Source organism: Zeugodacus cucurbitae, chromosome X (assembly GCF_028554725.1).
Source record: "Zeugodacus cucurbitae isolate PBARC_wt_2022May chromosome X, idZeuCucr1.2, whole genome shotgun sequence".
NCBI classification, from domain to species: domain Eukaryota; kingdom Metazoa; phylum Arthropoda; class Insecta; order Diptera; family Tephritidae; genus Zeugodacus; species Zeugodacus cucurbitae.
In genome coordinates this window covers 1,237,950-1,258,671 of record NC_071672.1, presented here as the reverse complement: position 1 = coordinate 1,258,671, position 20,722 = coordinate 1,237,950, and positions in this window count along the sequence as shown.

Sequence of the window (20,722 nt, the reverse complement as noted above, 5' to 3'; positions counted from 1 at the left end):
TAAAAGTAAGTATTATTAGCTTGCTTTTCATTTTATTTATTAAATCTTATTTTGAAAAAAAAAAAAAAAAAATCGAACCTCAATAATGCACAGACTACAGTTTCCTATTCGTTTAGCTTTTGCCATGTCCATTAATAAGTCTCAAGGCCAAACAATGTCCATTTGTGTGTTAGATTTGGATAATCCATGTTTTTCCCATGGGCAATTATATGTTGCATGATCACGTGTGGGAAAACCATCAAATCTATTTGTGTTAGCTCGAGACAGGTTAACCAAAAATATTGTGCACCAATTAGTGCTAAGTTAAATTAAAATGTTTATAATTCAAATAAATAAATACTACTATTAAAAATTAAGAATTATCTTTCCTAAGATTATAAAATTAAATGTTACATGTTATCAATTAACAATTTTGTAATTAACTTATTCGTTAAAACAAATTTTATGAAAATTTGTGCCTATTATCAACTCTACGAAAATTTTCATCAATAATTTTAAAAATTTTGACCTCAAGTTCAAATCTCAATCCCGTGGATTTTTATACCAGATATGTATATACAAAGGTTTCCGTCTTTATTCATAAATAATAATTTCACTGTAGTGAATAGTTTACTACAACACAGCAAATCTAAAAGTGAGGAAATGTACGTTCTGAGAATTCGAATGATTCAAACAGATTTATCGTTTAAGTTCAAAATTTTACAGTTTCATATGTACATACATAGGTATGTATGTGTCATGTTAGCGTGTTGGAGAGCCATCTTCTTTATTTGTTTACACGCTACACAACAAAACAAAGAACGAACTTCGCCAAAAATATTTATACTGATCAGAGACGTTATTCCCTGAATATATTAACATTCCATACAAATAAATGGCCTTGAACAGAGTTCAAAAGCGTTTTAACTATTTCAAATAAAAATTGGGCGGGGCGAAGTTCGCCGGGTCAGCTAGTATAATATATGTAATATATAAATATTTATGTTATATTAACATACTTGTTATATATATATTATTTTTAACAGTTTTTTAAGAATTTTCATAAATTAATTGAATATAAAAAAACATTTTTTTTTTTGAACGCGAAGTACTTTATTTTCTCAATATTCATTGAGAACATAAGGTAGTGTTATAGATTGTTATCAAACGACTATTACAATATACTGAAAAACAATTGAAATATACAAAAATTAATATATAATGGTATATTGTATAGTTGTTAGAGAGAATCTTAACATAAAGATACAGATTTTTGAACGCAAAGTACTTTATTTCTTAATATTCATTGAGAACATAAGGTAGTGTTATAGATTGTTATCAAACGACTATTACAATATACTGAAAAACAATTGAAATATACAAAAATTAATAGATAATGGTATATTGTATAGTTGTTAGAGAGAATCTTAACATAAAGATACAGATTTTTGAACGCAAAGTACTTTATTTCTCATTATTCATTGAGAACATAAGGTAGTGTTATAGATTGTTATCAAACGACTATTACAATATACTGAAAAACAATTGAAATGTACAAAAATTAATATATAATGGTATAGTGTATAGTTGTTAGAGAGAATCTTAACATAAAGCTACAGCTTTGAACGCAAAGTTATCAAACGACTTTTACAATATACTGAAAAGCAATTGAAGTATACAAAAGTTAATATAATGGATTGTTGTATAATATAAAAACTATGTTTGGTTAAACGGGTTAGGAGTAGGTGGCAAGACCGTTGGGATAATAGTCCTAACGGTCGTGTGACTTATGAGTACATTCGGGATGTTGGGTTTGTTGGGGAAAACCCAGATTTCAGATTCTGTCTGAGTCTGGGTTTCCTATTTACGGGGCATGGGCCTTTGAATGCTTTTTTGCATCAGACGCACCTCTCTGATGGAATGGAATGTATGTGTGGGGCGCGTGTTGAGGATTGGGTGCATGTTATAGCGGAATGCCCGATGTACTCAGACATTAGGGACCTTGGGGGTATGGGGATTAGTTGGACTGATGGACGGATAGACGTTAGTGGTGTGATCTCCACTAGTCGGAATGCCGAACAGTTAGGGTCGCTTGAAAGATTTGCGCGCGTGTTGTTCAGGCGGCGAAGACAATTGGCTGAAGACCGGGGTTAGCTTCTGGTGTGAAAGGTGTATGAATTGGATGAGAGAATGGGATTCAATCCCTGGTCACCAGTCCACAGCTGTATGGAAGCTCAACTGGTAGTAGTTTCGGCTACGAGGTCTGACCGGAGACTTAATTCTGGTACCACGGGGAGCAGGAGCCCTTGGAGTTCGCTCCAACCTGCTCATGCGGACTGGCCCCTCGGGGAGTATCGTGGTGGTTGTGGTTCAATACCCAAATGCGGGGAGAGTGACTTTGGTCACTCAATGTGGAGTTGCATTGCAACCGGGTGCCGGACCCAAAGTACGGCAGAGGTTTTAGATAGGCCTCGAACCCCACCAAGGTGGTTAGTGTGTCCATTCCACACGCCAATTGGTACCGAATAATGCATTGCATTTTCGGGGCGCTGATCATCGCATTGATTTGATCCGCTGTGCTTTTGAGCACCGTGGAGTAAGGCCGTCGTCGGCAGGTACCCACGTTAATCCCACCGGACGTTGTCCCTATCTACTCATTCGATTGTAGAATTTCAGATTGTTCAGACGTGTTTTCGTTTCTGTGCGTTTTCTGTGTCGTGAATTTTGTGTGAATTGGTGTTTTTTTTTTGTTTTTTTTGTGTGGGAGCCCTCAGCATTGGATGTAAGTACATTCATTTTGAGTATTTGTGTATTAGTTTGTGATTTGTGGTAGTTTTTTAGCGCATTTGCATACATATTTACGCATTAGTATATTAATATATACGTGTGTGTATATATGTGTGTTTTTCATAAAAAATTTTCATTTTCAATATATGTTCGATTGTATGTGTAGATAAAGTTTGTCAGTACGTGTATACTTTTTCTGTAGTTGGCTTTGTGTATTTTTACATTACTGCAAGTGTTTGAATATATATACAATTGTATGTATATTTTCTCATTTGTTAGTTTGTGTGTGCATATCATAGCTGGCTTTTGAAAATTTTTACATTGCGGCAGGTGTTTATTTATATACGTGTAGTTGAGTGTATTTTTGGAAATTTGAATTTGTGTTTGTGAAAAGAAAATTTGTTTGAGCAAGTGTTTTTTGTGTGACTTAATTTGTTTTTCGTTTGTTGTTTTTTGAGCACAGGTGTTTTTTTGAGCACAGGTGATTTCGTGCACAGGTGTTTTTGAGCATAGGTGTTTTCGAGCACAGGTGTTTTTGAGCACAGTTGTTTTCGAGCACAGTTGTTTTCGAGCACAGGTGTTTTCGAGCACAGGTGTTTTTGAGCACAGTAGTTTTGTGTGTGTAGGCGCGTGTTAGGTAGTACCTTTTGGGGTTTACGTGGTTTACCCACATTGTTAGCGTGGGTGCTGACTCTCATAGAGTCTCAGTGTTTTCTGTGTTTGTTGTTTTTCTGCTTTTTGGTTTTTCTGCCAGTGAGTGTTGTGTCGAGTGTCTGGTACTGAGTTGCCACTTGTTTCCGGGGGGATTGGGCAGGTTTTGCTCAAAGGGTGCCGGTGTCTGTCCGAGTGTTGAAGGTGCTGATTTTTGTTTAGACTGCGTTCGTAGCTGTTAACCTTTGACCTACAGTGCGATTTGGTTCAGCTCCACATCGGTTGGCTTGGAGCCGTTACGGGGACTTTGTTCTGTCCGGCGGTTTATTGGGTGACCAGTTCCAGACCGTTGGCTGGAGTTGTGGGTTGTGCCCTTGCGATTTCGCAATAATCGACTGCTTAGGTGGTAGCAGCTACTGGACGATTCTATTCTTATAGTTAGTTCCTTCAGTGCGTTCAGTCACACGTGTCTTGAGAGCAGCTGTTCCAAGTCTTGTCTGGTCGAGTGGCTTCTGTGCCAGTGTTTTGCCGGCGGATCAGCCTGCCTGGTGAAAGGCCGGAAGTAGAAATGCTTCCCTCACGGAGGAGAAGGGCTAAGCACCCTGCTGTGAATGAGGGGAAAGAGCTAGCGTTAGCAGTGGAGACCTCGTCGGCTGATGAAGGTGCTGGACCTTCGGTTGGGTCCCCGCCGCGTAGGAAGGTTAGGATAGGATCGCCATCGTTGGTGATGTTAGGGGATGGGAGTAGTTGTGCTGATATGGGTGACACCGCTGAAGAAGTGGTTGTCCACCCTATTGTTAGCAAGCGTGGAGGTGTAGTAAGGATTAAGGGGAAGAAGCGCATTAAGGGTACTTCTGCAAAGGAGTGTCCTGTTAGCGCTGTTAAGGAGGGTGGAGAAAATGGTGGTGTGGTTGGGGGAGGCGCTATTAGCCATGTTGCTGCCATGAAGGCAGTGACGGCGGAATTAAACGCATTGGTGTTTGGGGTTGAAGACTTTGAGGTCACTACTGCGAAGGGGCTGATGGAGCTTGCCTCGAAGTACGAGGTGCTTCTGATGACGGTAGTAACCGAGAATGCCCATCTTCGCGGTCAGGTTGACGCTCTCAGGGAGAGTTGTGGGGGATCTATTCCCAATCGAAGAGGTCGGTTGTGGGTTTGGCTCCGGCTGAGTCGGTGCGTGCGCCTCCAGCGCCAGTGTTGGAGGCGATTGCTCCGGCATTGCCGAAGCCGGTTGAGACTTGGTCGGTGGTGGTGAGAAGCAAGGCCCCTACCACCTCCTCTAAGGAGGTGATTAAGAAGGTCGTGAAGGAGGTGGGACCTTCCCTCGGAGTGCGTGTACACGAGGTGAAGCCGATTAAGGGTGGTGGGGTGGTTATTCGCACCCCCTCTGTTTTAGAGAGGGAAAAGGTGGCGAATAATGCCAAGTTCGGGGAGGTGGGGTTGGATGTGAGTGTGAACCGGAAGTTGGGTCCGCGGGTTGTGGTTCAGGGGGTTCACACCGAAATCTCCCATGATGACTTCATGGAGGAGCTCTTTCGGTTGAACCTTCAGGACATCAGCCCTGAGGCACGAAAGTCAGATGTGCGGAAGGTCAGTCGGCCCTGGAAGGTGGCTGCTGATGGTAGCACCAACGTTGTCCTTGAGGGGTCGGACAAATTAGTGTCCGCCCTTTTGGAGGCGGGAAGGTGCTACATAAAGTGGTTCTCCTTCAGGGTTCGACCGGATAGCCCAGTTGCTGGCTGCTTCCGGTGTATGGGTTTTGACCATATAGTGGCTGAGTGTAGGGCCAAATCTGATGTTTGTAGGCGGTGCGGTCAAGAAGGACATAGAGCTGCCGGTTGTGGTAATGCCCCTCATTGTCGCAACTGTGCATTTAAGGGTAGGCCAGCTGGGCATCTTATGATGTCAGCTGTTTGCCCGATTTACTGTGGCGTTGTTGAGCGTGCCCTCTCCAGACACTGATGGGGGGGTTTTTCAGCTTAATTGTCAGGGGTCGTATGCCGTTATGTGTGAGTTGGGGGGTTGTATGATTGAGGGGGGGTGTGGCATTGCCTTACTTCAGGAGCCTTACGCCACCAATGGTGTGGTTCGGGGTCTTCCTGGAGGTTTTAGGGTCTTTACGGACCTTGGGGTTAATGCTGCAATAGTTGTGAATGATTCCGGCTACGATTGTGTAGTCTTGGATTCGTCACAACAGGGGGTGTGTGTGTCTATAGAGGGGGAGTTCGGTAGAATGATTGTCGCTAGTTTGTATTGCAAATTTAGCGAGCCCCTAGAGCCCTACCTGGGCTATATGGATAAGTTACTACTTCTGGCGAGTGGTAGCCCATTAGTCCTAGGGTTGGATGCGAATGCCTCGTCCTCGATGTGGTTTAGTAAGGTATCCAGACATTCGTCTGGATATCAAAGCCACGTTCGAGGCGAGGTAATGAATGAATGGGTGTTGGCTAAGGGCCTTCACATTCTGAATGAGCCGAGTGAGTGGTATACGTTTGATGGGCCTAGGGGTGTGAGTGATATTGACGTGACGCTTATGAATGAGGCAGCAAGTAGAGTGTTTGATTTTAAGTGGGAGGTTAGAGGAGGGTGGGGTCTGAGTGATCATAATTTGATCCAAATTGTGGTTGCTCCTCGTTCCCCTCCTTTGGTGTGTGTGAGTCCATTGCGGCGATGGCGTACCTCTGGTATTGACTGGAACCGATATGGACAGAGTGTAAGGGAAGCGGTGTTAGAAATACCGCTTAGAGTGTTTGATGATCTGGAAGTGGATGAGCAAATTGCTCGGCTGTGTGAGTTGGTGTGGGGTGTGAATGACAGATTGTTCAGGAAGTGTGGAAGTTTTAGGGTTAGAAAAATTAAGTGGTGGACGCATGAGTTAACCTTGAAGAGGAGGACTGTCCGGCGGTTGAGACGAAAGTTTCAACGTGCTCGGCGGTTCAATTCTGAGAGGCTGTCCCAGTTTAGGTATGATTTTAGTTGTGCGATGAATGAATATAAAGATATGATTGTGAAAATTAAAGAAGAAGAGTGGAGGAGTTTTGTGAATGACAATAGGGATGACCCCTGGGGTCAGGTCTATAAGATCTGCAGGGGTCGTAAGAGGGAGGATATCACCTCTCTTCGTGTTGGTGACACTGTGTTATCAACGTGGAGAGAGTGTGCTGGGGTTCTGTTAGGAGCGTTCTTTCCCAGGGCTGAGGTTCAGGCACCCCATGCACATGAGGTACCTGTTCCTCCATTAGATGATGGGGAGCTGGGATATGCCTTTGGCCTGGTCAGGTCTAAACGGTCTCCAGGTTTTGATGGTCTGAACGGAGAGATGTGCAAATGCTTGTGGAAGTTCATTCCGGAATACTTGGAGGTCATTTATGATAAGTGCATTTGTGAGGGATATTTTCCACGTGAGTGGAAAAGTGCCAGGGTTGTTCCTCTCCTGAGGTCTCCTGATAAGATCAGGAGTGATCCTCGTTCTTATCGGGGCATCAGTCTCCTTCCAGTGCTTGGAAAAGTGCTGGAAAGAGTTATGGTGGAACGGCTTCAGGAGCTAACGCGGGATTTGAGGTCGAATAGGCAGTATGGGTTCAGGAAAGAACGCAGTGTAGAAGATGCCTGGATGTATGTTCAGAATGCTGTGAGGGAGAATACCAACAAATATGTCCTTGGCATATTTGTTGACTTCAAGGGGGCGTTTGATTACCTAATCTGGGATCGTGTGATTCAACGGCTAGAGGAACTTAACTGTTCGGAAATTAGTCTCTGGCGGAGCTTCTTTTCGGACAGGAAAGCCTCTATCGTTGGTATGAATGGGAGTGTGGAGATTGGAGTGGTTCGTGGCTGCCCGCAGGGATCCATCTGTGGTCCATATATTTGGAACCTTATGATGGACTCACTGCTTGGGCAGCTCGAACCACTCTGCAGGTGTTGTGCGTATGCGGATGACCTGCTTCTTTTAGTTGAAGGCTGTTCGAGGTCTGAGATTGAAAGGGTAGGAGGGCAATTGTTGGAGATTGCTCATAATTGGGGTGTGGGTGTGGGGGTTGACATATCGATGGATAAAACGGTGACAATGCTCTTAAAGGGTAGACTGTCACCGGGGCGTCCACCGGTTGTCCGTGTGAATGGGGTCAGCATCAGGTATGTGACGCAAGTCAAATATCTGGGGTTGACCATGAGTGAAAGAATGTGTTTTACTCCACACTTAGTGAATGTGAAGCGGCGGCTGCAGGCGATTGTTGGTAGTGTCAGGCGCGTTTTACGGAGTGATTGGGGTCTCGGGCGTCGTGCTGTTCGCTCCATATATCGAGGTTTGTTTGTGGCCTGTGCCACTTATGGATCTCCTATATGGTGGAAGGTGGCTACGATGGTTTCGGGTCATCGAAAACTTCTTTCTATACAGCGTTGCATGATGCTTGCCTGTTTGCCTGTATGTCGCACCGTTTCTACGGATGCGTTGCAGGTTTTATTGGGTGTGCCCCCTCTTGACCTGATTGTTTTACAGCGTGCTGTTTCTTTCAGGTTGAGGAGGGGTTTGAGTGTGTTATTGCTGCGGAATGAATGGATTTCTGACGATGATGTGGAGAGGTTGGGATATCTAGGAAGCAAGAGGCTTCTAGATGACAGGGTTAGGAGTAGGTGGCAAGACCGTTGGGATAATAGTCCTAACGGTGGTGTGACTTATGAGTACATTCGGGATGTTGGGTTTGTTGGGGAAAACCCAGATTTCAGATTCTGTCTGAGTCTGGGTTTCCTACTTACGGGGCATGGGCCTTTGAATGCTTTTTTGCATCAGAGGCGCCTCTCTGATGGAATGGAATGTATGTGTGGGGCGCGTGTTGAGGATTGGGTGCATGTTATTGCTGAATGCCCGATGTACTCGGACATTAGGGACCTTGGGGGTATGGGGATTAGTTGGACTGATGGACGGTTAGATGTTAGTGGTGTGATCTCCACTAGTTGGGATGCCGAACGATTAGAATTATTTGGTGTGTTTGCGCGTGAGGTGTTTAAGCGGCGAAGACAATTAGCTGGAAACTAAGTATAGTTTCTTTGTGTGAATGGTGTGTGTATTGGATGAGAGAATGGGGTCCAACCCCTGGTCACCAGTCCAGAGCAGTATGGAAGCTCAACTGGTAGTAGTTTCAACTACGAGGTCTGACCGGAGACTTAATTCTGGTACCACGGGGAGTAGGAGCCCTTGGAGTTCGCTCCAACCTACTCGTGCGGACTGGCCCCTCGGGGAGTATCGTGGTGGTTGTGGTTTAATACCCGAATGCGGGGAGAGTGATATTTGTCACTCAATGTGGAGTTGCATTGCAACCGGGTGCTGGACCCAAAGTACGGCAGAGGTTTTAGATAGGCCTCGAACCTCACCAAGGTGGTTAGTATGTCCATTCCACACGCCAATTGGTACTGAATAATGCATTGCATTTTTCGGGGCGCTGATCATCGCATTGATTTGATCCGCTGTGCTTTTGAGCACCGTGAGGTAAGGCCGTCGTCGGCAGGTACTCACGTTAATATTGGCTTTAGATGTCCCTATCTACTCCTTTTGGAGGCGGGAAGGTGCTACATAAAGTGGTTCTCCTTCAGGGTTCGACCGGATAGCCCAGTTGCTGGCTGCTTCCGGTGTATGGGTTTTGACCATAGAGTGGCTGAGTGTAGGGCCAAATCAGATGTTTGTAGGCGGTGCGGTCAAGAAGGACATAGAGCTGCCGTTTGTGGCAATGCCCCCCATTGTCGCAACTGTGCATTTAAGGGTAGGCCAGCTGGGCATCTTATGATGTCAGCTGTCTGCCCGATTTACTGTGGCGTTGTTGAGCGTGCCCTCTCCAGACACTGATGGGGGGGATTTTTCAGCTTAATTGACAGGGGTCGTATGCCGTTATGTGTGAGTTGGGGGGTTGTATGATTGAGGGGGGGTGTGGCATTGCCTTACTTCGGGAGCCTTACGCCACCAATGGGGTGGTTCGGGGTCTTCCTGGAGGTTTTAGGGTCTTTACGGACCTTATGGTTAATGCTGCAATAGTTGTGAATGATTCCGGCTATGATTGTGTAGTCTTTGATTCGTCACAACAGGGGGTGTGAGTGTCTATAGAGGGGGAGTTCGGTAGAATGATTGTCGCTAGTTTGTATTACAAATTTAGCGAGCCCCTAGAGTCCTACCTGGGCTATATGGATAAGTTACTACTTCTGGCGAGTGGTAGCCCATTAGTCCTAGGGTTGGATGCGAATGCCTCGTCCTCGATGTGGTTTAGTAAGGTATCCAGACATTCGTCTGGATATCAAAGCCACGTTCGAGGCGAGGTAATGAATGAATGGGTGTTGGCTAAGGGCCTTCACATTCTGAATGAGCAGAGTGATATGTATACGTTTGAAGGGCCTAGGGGTGTGAGTGATATTGACGTGACGCTTATGAATGAGGCAGCAAGTAGAGTGTTTGATTTTATGTGGGAGGTTAGAGGAGGGTGGGGTCTGAGTGATCATAATTTGATCCAAATTGTGGTTGCTCCTCGTTCCCCTCTTTGGTGTGTGTGAGTCCATTGCGGCGATGGCGTACCTCTGGTATTGACTGGAACCGATATGGACAGAGTGTAAGGGAAGCGGTGTTAGAAATACCGCTTAGAGTGTTTGATGATCTGGAGGTGGATGAGCAAATTGCTCGGCTGTGTGAGTTGGTGTGGGGTGTGAATGACAGATTGTTCAGGAAGTGTGGAAGTTTTAGGGTTAGAAAAATTAAGTGGTGGACGCATGAGTTAACCTTGAAGAGGAGGACTGTCCGGCGGTTGAGACGAAAGTTTCAACGTGCTCGGCGGTTCAATTCTGATAGGCTATCCCAGAGTAGGTATGATTTTAGTTGTGCGATGAATGAATATAAAGATATGATTGTGAAAATTAAAGAAGAAGAGTGGAGGAGTTTTGTGAATGACAATAGGGATGACCCCTGGGGTCAGGTCTATAAGATCTGCAGGGGTCGTAAGAAGGAGGATATCACCTCTCTTCGTGTTGGTGACACTGTGTTATTAACGTGGAGAGAGTGTGCTGGGGTTCTGTTAGGAGCGTTCTTTCCCAGGGCTGAGGTTCAGGCACCCCATGCACTTGAGGTACCTGTTCCTCCATTAGATGATGGGGAGCTGGGATATGCCTTTGGCCTGGTCAGGTCTAAACGGTCTCCAGGTTTTGATGGTCTGAACGGAGAGATGTGCAAATGCTTGTGGAAGTTCATTCCGGAATACTTGGAGGTCATTTATGATAAGTGCATTTGTGAGGGATATTTTCCACGTGAGTGGAAAAGTGCCAGGGTTGTTCCTCTCCTGAAGTCTCCTGATAAGATCAGGAGTGAACCTCGTTCTTATCGGGACATCAGTCTCCTTCCAGTGCTTGGAAAAGTGCTGGAAAGAGTTATGGTGGAACGGCTTCAGGAGCTAACGCGGGATTTGAGGTCGAATAGGCAGTATGGGTTCAGGAAAGGACGCAGTGTAGAAGATGCCTGGATGTATGTTCAGAATGCTGTGAGGGAGAATACCAACCATGTCCTTGGCATATTTGTTGACTTCAAGGGGGCGTTTGACTACCTAATCTGGGATCGAGTGATTCAACGGCTAGAGGAACTTAACTGTTCGGAAATTAGTCTCTGGCGGAGCTTCTTTTCGGACAGGAAAGCCTCTATTGTTGGTATGAATGGGAGTGTGGAGATTGGAGTGGTTCGTGGCTGCCCGCAGAGATCCATCTGTGGTCCATATATTTGGAACCTCATGATGGACTCATTGCTTGGACAGCTCGAACAACTCTGTAGGTGTTGTGCGTATGCGGATGACCTACTTCTTTTGGTCGAAGGCTGTTCGAGGTCTGAGATTGAAAGGGTAGGAGGGCAATTGTTGGAGATTGCTCATAATTGGGGTGTGGGTGTGGGGGTTGACATATCGATGGATAAAACGGTGACAATGCTCTTAAAGGGTAGACTGTCACCGGGGCGTCCACCGGTTGTCCGTGTGAATGGGGTCAGCATCAGGTATGTGACGCAAGTCAAATATCTGGGGTTGACCATGAGTGAAAGAATGTGTTTTACTCCACACTTAGTGAATGTGAAGCGGCGGCTGCAGGCGATTGTTGGTAGTGTCAGGCGCGTTTTACGGAGTGATTGGGGTCTCGGGCGTCGTGCTGTTCGCTCCATATATCGAGGTTTGTTTGTGGCCTGTGCCACTTATGGATCTCCTATATGGTGGAAGGTGGCTACGATGGTTTCGGGTCATCGAAAACTTCTTTCTATACAGCGTTGCATGATGCTTGCCTGTTTGCCTGTATGTCGCACCGTTTCTACGGATGCGTTGCAGGTTTTATTGGGTGTGCCCCCTCTTGACCTGATTGTTTTACAGCGTGCTGTTTCTTTCAGGTTGAGGAGGGGTTTGAGTGTGTTATTGCTGCGGAATGAATGGATTTCTGACGATGATGTGGAGAGGTTGGGATATCTAGAAAGCAAGAGGCTTCTAGATGACAGGGTTAGGAGTAGGTGGCAAGACCGTTGGGATAATAGTCCTTACGGTCGTGTGACTTATGAGTACATTCGGGATGTTGGGTTTGTTGGGGAAAACCCAGATTTCAGATTCTGTCTGAGTCTGGGTTTCCTATTTACGGGGCATGGGCCTTTGAATGCTTTTTCGCATCAGGGGCACCTCTCTGATGGAATGGAATGTATGTGTGGGGCGCGTGTTGAGGATTGGGTGCATGTTATTGCTGAATGCCCGATGTACTCGGACATTAGGGACCTTGGGGGTATGAGGATTAGTTGGACTGATGAACGGTTAGATGTTAGTGGTGTGATCTCCACTAGTTGGGATGCCGAACGATTAGAATTATTTGGTGTGTTTGCGCGTGAGGTGTTTAAGCGGCGAAGACAATTAGCTGGAAACTAAGTATAGTTTCTTTGTGTGAATGGTGTGTGTATTGTGTGTGTATTGGATGAGAGAATGGGGTCCAACCCCTGGTCACCAGTCCAGAGCAGTATGGAAGCTCAACTGGTAGTAGTTTTTTGGCTACGAGGTCTGACCGGAGACTTAATTCTGGTACCACGGGGAGTAGGAGCCTTTGGTGTTCGCTCCAACCTACTCGTGCGGACTGGCCCCTCGGGGAGTATCGTGGTGGTTGTGGTTTAATACCCGAATGCGGGGAGAGTGATATTTGTCACTCAATGTGGAGTTGCATTGCAACCGGGTGCCGGACCCAAAGTACGGCAGAGGTTTTAGATAGGCCTCGAACCCCACCAAGGTGGTTAGTGTGTCCATTCCACACGCCAATTGGTACTGAATAATGCATTGCATTTTTCGGGGCGCTGATCATCGCATTTTATTGATCCGCTGTGCTTTTGAGCACCGTGAGGTTAGGCCGTCATCGGCAGGTACTCACGTTAATATTGGCTTTAGATGTCCCTATCTACTGTCTAGCGAAACCACAGCCAAGGGAACGGGCTTGGAATAATTAACAGGGAAAGAGACCCTGTTGAGCTTGACTCTAGTCTGGCAGTGTAAGGAGACATAAGAGGTGTAGCATAAGTGGGAGATATATAATTTCGGTTATGTATCAACAATGAAATACCACTACTCTTATTGTTTCCTTACTTACTTGATTAAGTGGAACGTGTATCATTGCTTAGCCATTATATGGGTATATTTATATATCTTATGGTATTGGGTTTTGATGCAAGCTTCTTGATCAAAGTACCACGAGTTTGTTATATAATTGTAAACATATTTTAATGAAATGATAGCATTTCGGTGTTATTGTTATAATTAAAATTTGGTATAACTCCAACACTCAGGTATGATCCAATTCAAGGACATTGCCAGGTGGGGAGTTTGACTGGGGCGGTACATCTCTCCAATAGTAACGGAGGTGTCCCAAGGCCAGCTCAGTGCGGACAGAAACCACACATAGAGCAAAAGGGCAAATGCTGACTTGATCTCGGTGTTCAGTACACACAGAGACAGCAAAAGCTCGGCCTATCGATCCTTTTGGTTTAAAGAGTTTTTAACAAGAGGTGTCAGAAAAGTTACCACAGGGATAACTGGCTTGTGGCGGCCAAGCGTTCATAGCGACGTCGCTTTTTGATCCTTCGATGTCGGCTCTTCCTATCATTGTGAAGCAAAATTCACCAAGCGTTGGATTGTTCACCCATTCAAGGGAACGTGAGCTGGGTTTAGACCGTCGTGAGACAGGTTAGTTTTACCCTACTAATGACAATTGTTATTGCGACAGCATTCCTGCGTAGTACGAGAGGAACCGCAGGTACGGACCAATGGTACAATACTTGTTCGAGCGAACAGTGGTATGATGCTACGTCCGTTGGATTATGCCTGAACGCCTCTAAGGTCGTATCCGTGCTGGACTGCAATGATAAATATGGGGCAATTGCATTGTATGGCTTCTCTAAACCATTTAAAGTTTATAAATTTTATTTATAAACGATAATGGATATATGTGATGCCAATGTTATTTGTAACATAGCAAATGCGGGAGGATTAAATATCACCTGTATGACGCGCTAGTTACTTATTAAAACATTATTTAATACAATGTCAATGCCTAGAATCAATTGTAAACGACTTTGGTAACTGGCAAGGTGTTGTAAGTGGTAGAGCAGCTGCTATACTGCGATCCACTGAAGCTTATCCTTTGCTTGATGATTCGATCAAACTGTTTATAAACTATTTATATGTATATGGGGGGATGGGGTCATATGTAGAAGTTCACGCAAGTGAGGAAAGTTTCTGATTGCCATTCACTTGGGAGTGGCCAGGAACGATTCTTTTGCATATGACTCAAGCAGCTCACGACTTCCGGTTTTAGACCAAGTATCCCCTGGGTAGCTAACAGACATCCGTTTGGAGGCGAGCTAAAGTGAGAAGGCGAAGCCCGCTTGTGCGGTTGTGCGTAGGGCTTGGGACCCACCACATAAAAAAATTTCCCCAATGAAAACAAACACCGAGCCTCGGATGAGAAACCCCCCTTTTGATGACGACCCCTGCAAACGTACTAAGGATCATGATTTGAGGGCATGCACCTGGAATGTCCGGACTCTAAATTGGGAAGGTGCCTCTGCCCAGCTGGTTGATGTCCTCATACAACTAAAGGCTGACATCACCGCCGTCCAAGAAGTGCGATGGACGGGACAAGGACGGAAGAAGGTGGGTCCTTGTGACATCTACTACAGCGGCCATATAAAGGAGCGCAAATTTGGTGTTGGATTTGTGGTGGGAGAGAGACTACGTCGCCGAGTCCTGGCATTCACCCCGGTGTATGAACGTCTAGCCACAATCCGCATAAAAGCGAGGTTCTTCAACATATCGCTGAAAAAAAAAAAAAAAGCTGCAATCACAACCGACAGCCGAACGATTTTCTACTCGACTTGCACTCCTGCTCTCTGAGAGCACTCATCAGCATCTCGATATAAGGGAGCTGTGGAACGGCATCTCAAACTCATTGCATACCGCTGCAGCCGAAACAATTGGTCTCCGGCAACGCCAAAAAACCAGTTGGTGCGATGAGAATTGTCGTTCCGCAGTGGAGAGAAAACAGACTGCCTACCTCGCAACGTTGCGATCGACCACAACACGTTCGGGGTGGGATAGATATCGAGAACTGAAGAGGGAAGCGAGACGCATTTGCAGACGTAAAAAGAAAGAGGCCGAAATGCGTGAGTATGAAAAGCTTGAAAAGCTGGCCGACATGGGTAATGCTCGAAAATTTTATGAAAAGATGAGGCGATTAACAGAAGGTTTCAAGACCGGAGCATTATCATGTAGGGACCGAGAAGGTAATCTGGTAACGGATGTCCAGAGCACACTGGGATTATGGAGGGAACACTTCTCCGACCTGCTCAATGGCAGTGAAAGTACAACACCAGGAGATGGCGAACCCGATTCCCCAATCGATGACGATGGAATAGATGTTCCATTACCCGACCATGAAGAAATTCGAATAGCAATTACCCGCTTGAAGAACAACAAAGCGGCGGGGGCCGATGGATTACCGGCCGAGCTATTCAAATACGGCGGCGAAGAACTGATAAGGTGCATGCATCAGCTTCTTTGTAGAATATGGTCGGAAGAAAGCATGCCTGACGATTGGAATCTTAGTGTGCTCTGCCCAATCCATAAGAAGGGAGACCCCACAATCTGCGCCAACTACCGTGGTATAAGTCTCCTCAATATCGCATATAAGGTTTTGTCGAGCGTATTGTGTGAAAGACTAAAGCCCACCGTCAACGAACTGATTGGACCTTATCAGTGTGGCTTTAGACCTGGAAAATCCACAATGGACCAGATATTCACCATGCGCCAAATCTTGGAAAAGACCCGAGAGAGAAGAATCGATACTCACCATCTTTTTATCGATTTTAAAGCTGCCTTCGATAGCACGAAAAGGAGCTGCCTTTATGCCGCGATGTCTGAACTTGGTATCCCTGCAAAACTAATACGGCTATGTAAGCTGACGTTGAGCAACACCAAAAGCTCCGTCAGGATCGGGAAGGACCTCTCCGAGCCGTTCGATACCAAACGAGGCTTCAGACAGGGTGACTAACTATCGTGCGACTTCTCCAATCTATTGCTGGAAAAAATAATACGAGCTGCAGAACTAAATAGAGAGGGTACAATCTTCTACAAGAGTGTACAGCTCCTGACGTATGCCAATGATATTGATATCATCGGAAGCAACAACCGCGCCGTTTGTTCTGCGTTTTCCAGACTAGATAAAGAAGCGAAGCGTATGGGTCTGGTGGTGAATGAGGACAAGACGAAATATCTCCTGTCATCAAACAAACAGTCGGCGCACTCGCGTCTTGGCTCCCACGTCACTGTTGACAGTCATAACTTTGAAGTTGTAGATAATTTCGTTTATCTGGGAACCAGCATTAACAACACCAACAATGTCAGCCTTGAAATCCAACGCAGAATCGCTCTTGCCAACAGGTGCTACTTTGGACTGAGTAGGCAATTGAAAAGTAAAGTCCTCTCTCGACGAACCATAATCAAACTCTATAAGTCGCTCATTATTCCCGTCCTGATGTATGGCGCTGAAGCGTGGACGATGACAACATCCGATGAGACGACTCTTGGGGTTTTCGAGAGAAAGGTTTTGCGCAAGATTTATGGTCCTCTAAACATTGGCAACGGCGAATACCGCAGACGATGGAACGATGAGCTGTACGATTTATACGACGACATTGACATAGTTCAGCGAATAAAAAGACAGCGGCTACGCTGGCTAGGTCATGTTGTACGGATGGAAGAAAACACTCCAGCTCTGAAAGTATTCGATGCAGTCCCCGCTGGAGGAAGCCGCGGAAGAGGACGACCTCCACTCCGGTGGAAAGACCAAGTGCAAAGTGACCTGGCTTCACTTGGTGTTTCCAGTTGGCGCCAAAAAGCAAAAAGGAGGAATGAGTGGCGCGCTCTGGTGGATTCGGTTATAATCGCTTAAAGCGGTTCCTACGCCAAATATATATATATATATATATGTGTGTGTGTTGTAATATACATACCGTATATATTTATATTATAAATAATTTATATATATGTATATATATGTATTTTTTTAATGTATATATATACTAGCTGTTACCCTGTGCGCTTCGCTACACCTAAATCGATTAAAACTCTTAAGGGTTTTTACTTTGTGTTTTATTTATTGTTGTAAAACTGTTACTTATTTATAAAACATTTAAAAAATATTGGTATACAACATTTTTGGTTTTTCCACCTGGCGCGTAAATGAATAAGCACCTTGGTGTTCCCACTCTCGAGCATGCGACGAACAATTGGCCGTGTGAAAAGCACGGTTCTTCCAAATTGATGCCGCAAACTTGAAACGTTTGCCCTTGCGATTTGTTGATGGTCATCGCAAAGGCAAGACGTACTGGGAACAGCAAGCGCTTAAATTCAAACGGCATGTCCGTTGGAATCATGGGAATGCGTGGTAAGAGTACAACTTCACCTGCTGCCTTGCCATTTAGTATTGTTGCTTCAATCAAATTTGGCCACAATATTTTGACTGAAAGTATTGTGCCATTACATAAAAGTCGGTGCCTTCAGATTTCGTAGAAGTATAATGGGTGAACCGACTTTCAGGACCCAACTATGGGGTAGCAGACCGGGGGGATCCAAAGAATTCAAGAATTCAGTTGGATAATTGACTATTTCATCTTGATTCAAAACGCTATCAATCGATGTATATGTTGTAGCTTCTCCTGGCAGTTTTTCTTGAATGGCAAAATTGATTTCGTTGACGTGTACATTTTTCGGTGCCAATATTGCGTTCACTTAAATAGTGTTGAACAATATTCGGAAATACACTTTCAATCAGTTCTTCTTTCGATTGTAAAAGTGTACAAAAGTTGTTTGGCAATGTGTTCAAACCGGTATCATCGATTGGTATTTTGCCTTCGCCAATGTCCAACAACTGCTTCGAAAACGTCGCTGCGGATCGACCGTTTTGCAATTGGACTCGCATGTTGATGGTAAGAGTCAGCCTTTGAACATGTCTCCACAAAACTGACGATTTTAAACATGCGCTTATTTCGTCGGCAGGAGTTGGTCGAGGAATGACTGGCTAAGTTTGCCAAAAATCGCCGGATAATAAGACTAATGCTCCGCCAAAAAGTTGTTGCTTTTGGCGTAAATCTTGCATTGTTCTATTGAAAGCTTCTAATGACTTTTTGTTAGCCATTGGGCACTCATCCCATAGAACTATTCCAGCTCCTCGCAAAACTTTTGCCATTGCTGAATTCCTCGATATGCTGAATTGCTGAATGCAGCGATGCCTGACGAAGCAATTGCCAGCGCAATTTTCTGCTGTGACCGTATAGTAGCAAGAATCAAAGAGATCAGAAACGTTTTCCCTGTACCACCGGGCGCATCCAGAAAGTATAATCCACCGGCGTTATTGTCAACCGCTCGTATAATCTTATCTTGCAATCGTTTTGTTGTTCACGTTGAAGCTCATGGTCAAGCATATCAATCGCTGAACGATTGGGCGCAGTTATGACAAATTGCGCTAATGCCTTATTCGCAATTGTAAGGCACAGATCTTCAACCAATATCAAAGCATCATTATACATTTGTAATGTATATAGCAAGTCTGCGTCCGATGCTCGATTTCGCGCCAAAATCAATAAGTCCTCGGTCATGCAGTCTTTGTACTTATTCCATAGTTCTTGCGGATTTGACTTTTGGAAGGCATGTAGATATTATTATGGCGGTGTCCCAATGCATATCATCTTCTAACAATTGCAATCGCTGACATGCTTCACGATACGTCGCACACAACTGACTGTCAACAGTTTTCAAATCATCAAATGATCTTGGTCCGCGCACGTTGAAAGACGATGTTCGGATGGATGGTTTAAATTCGTCCTATGGCATCGGTTTTACGGACCTTTGGCTAACCGTCAACACGCTCCCCTTGCTTTCGTCGTTGAAATGTATTCAATGAAGCATTCCAAGTGAAATATTGGGGTATTTCGGAATATAGTAATGTTCTTGCAAATTCATTTTTTTTTTTTTGCAAAACGTGCAATGATACACACATTAAATTTCTTATGTGCACCCTCCACACAGACCCCAATCACCCCTGAAAATTTCATTGAAATCGGGTAAGCCGTCTAGGAGGAGTATGCGAACAGGAAGTTTTGCCACTTAATTTTATATATATAGATAATATAGAAGAAAAATCTAAGTTTAACATTATTAATTAAGTTTAATAGTAATAATTTGGATTAAGTATTTTATATTATTATGTATTGAAAAAAATAAAATATATATTGCTTCCTAGGAAGCAAGTGGCTTCTAGATGACAGGGTTAGGAGTAGGTGGCAAGACCGTTGGGATAATAGTCCTAACGGTCGTGTGACTTATGAGTACATTCGGGATGTTGGGTTTGTTGGGGAAAACCCAGATTTCAGATTCTGTCTGAGTCTGGGTTTCCTATTTACGGGGCATGGGCCTTTGAATGCTTTTTTGCATCAGAAGCACCTCTCTGATGGAATGGAATGTATGTGTGGGGCGCGTGTTGAGGATTGGGTGCATGTTATTGCTGAATGCCCGATGTACTCGGGCATTAGGGACCTTGGGGGTATGGGGATTAGTTGGACTGATGGACGGTTAGATGTTAGTGGTGTGATCTCCACTAGTTGGGATGCCGAACGATTAGAATTATTTGGTGTGTTTGCGCGTGAGGTGTTTAAGCGGCGAAGACAATTAGCTGGAAACTAAGTATAGTTTCTTTGTGTGAATGGTGTGTGTGTATTGGATGAGAGAATGGGGTCCAACCCCTGGTCACCAGTCCAGAGCAGTATGGAAGCTCAACTGGTAGTAGTTTCAACTACGAGGTCTGACCGGAGACTTAATTCTGGTACCACGGGGAGTAGGAGCCCTTGGAGTTCGCTCCAACTCCCCGAACTCCCCGAATACCCGAATGCGGGGAGAGTGATATTTGTCACTCAATGTGGAGTTGCATTGCAACCGGGTGCCGGACCCAAAGTACGGCAGAGGTTTTAGATAGGCCTCGAACCCCACCAAGGTGGTTAGTGTGTCCATTCCACACGCCATTTGGTACTGAAAAATGCATTGCATTTTTCGGGGCGCTGATCATCGCATTTATTTGATCCGCTGTGCTTTTGAGCACCGTGAGGTAAGGCCGTCGTCGGCAGGTACTCACGTTAATATTGGCTTTAGATGTCCCTATCTGTCCTCATGCGGACTGGCCCCTCGGGGAGTATCGTGGTGGTTGTGGTTCAATACCCAAATGCGGGGAGAGTGACTTTGGTCACTCAATGTGGAGTTGCATTGCAACCGGGTGCCGGACCCAAAGTACAGCAGAGGTTTTAGATAGGCCTCGAACCCCACCAAGGTGGTTAGTGTGTCCATTCCACACGCCAATTGGTACCGAATAACGCGTAGCATTTTCGGGGCGCTGATCATCGCATTGATTTGATCCGCTGTGCTTTTGAGCACCGTGGAGTAAGGCCGTCGTCGGCAGGTACCCACGTTAATCCCACCGGACGTTGTCCCTATCTGTCATTCGATTGTAGAATTTCAGATTGTTCAGACGTGTTTTCGTTTCTGTGCGTATTCTGTGTCGTGAATTTTTTGTGAATTGGTGTTTTTTGTGTGGGAGCCCTCAGCATTGGATGTAAGTACATTCATTTTGAGTATTTGTGTATTAGTTTGTGATTTGTGGTAGTTTTGTAGCGCATTTGCATACATATTTACGCATTAGTATATTAATATATACGTGTGTGTATATATGTGTGTTT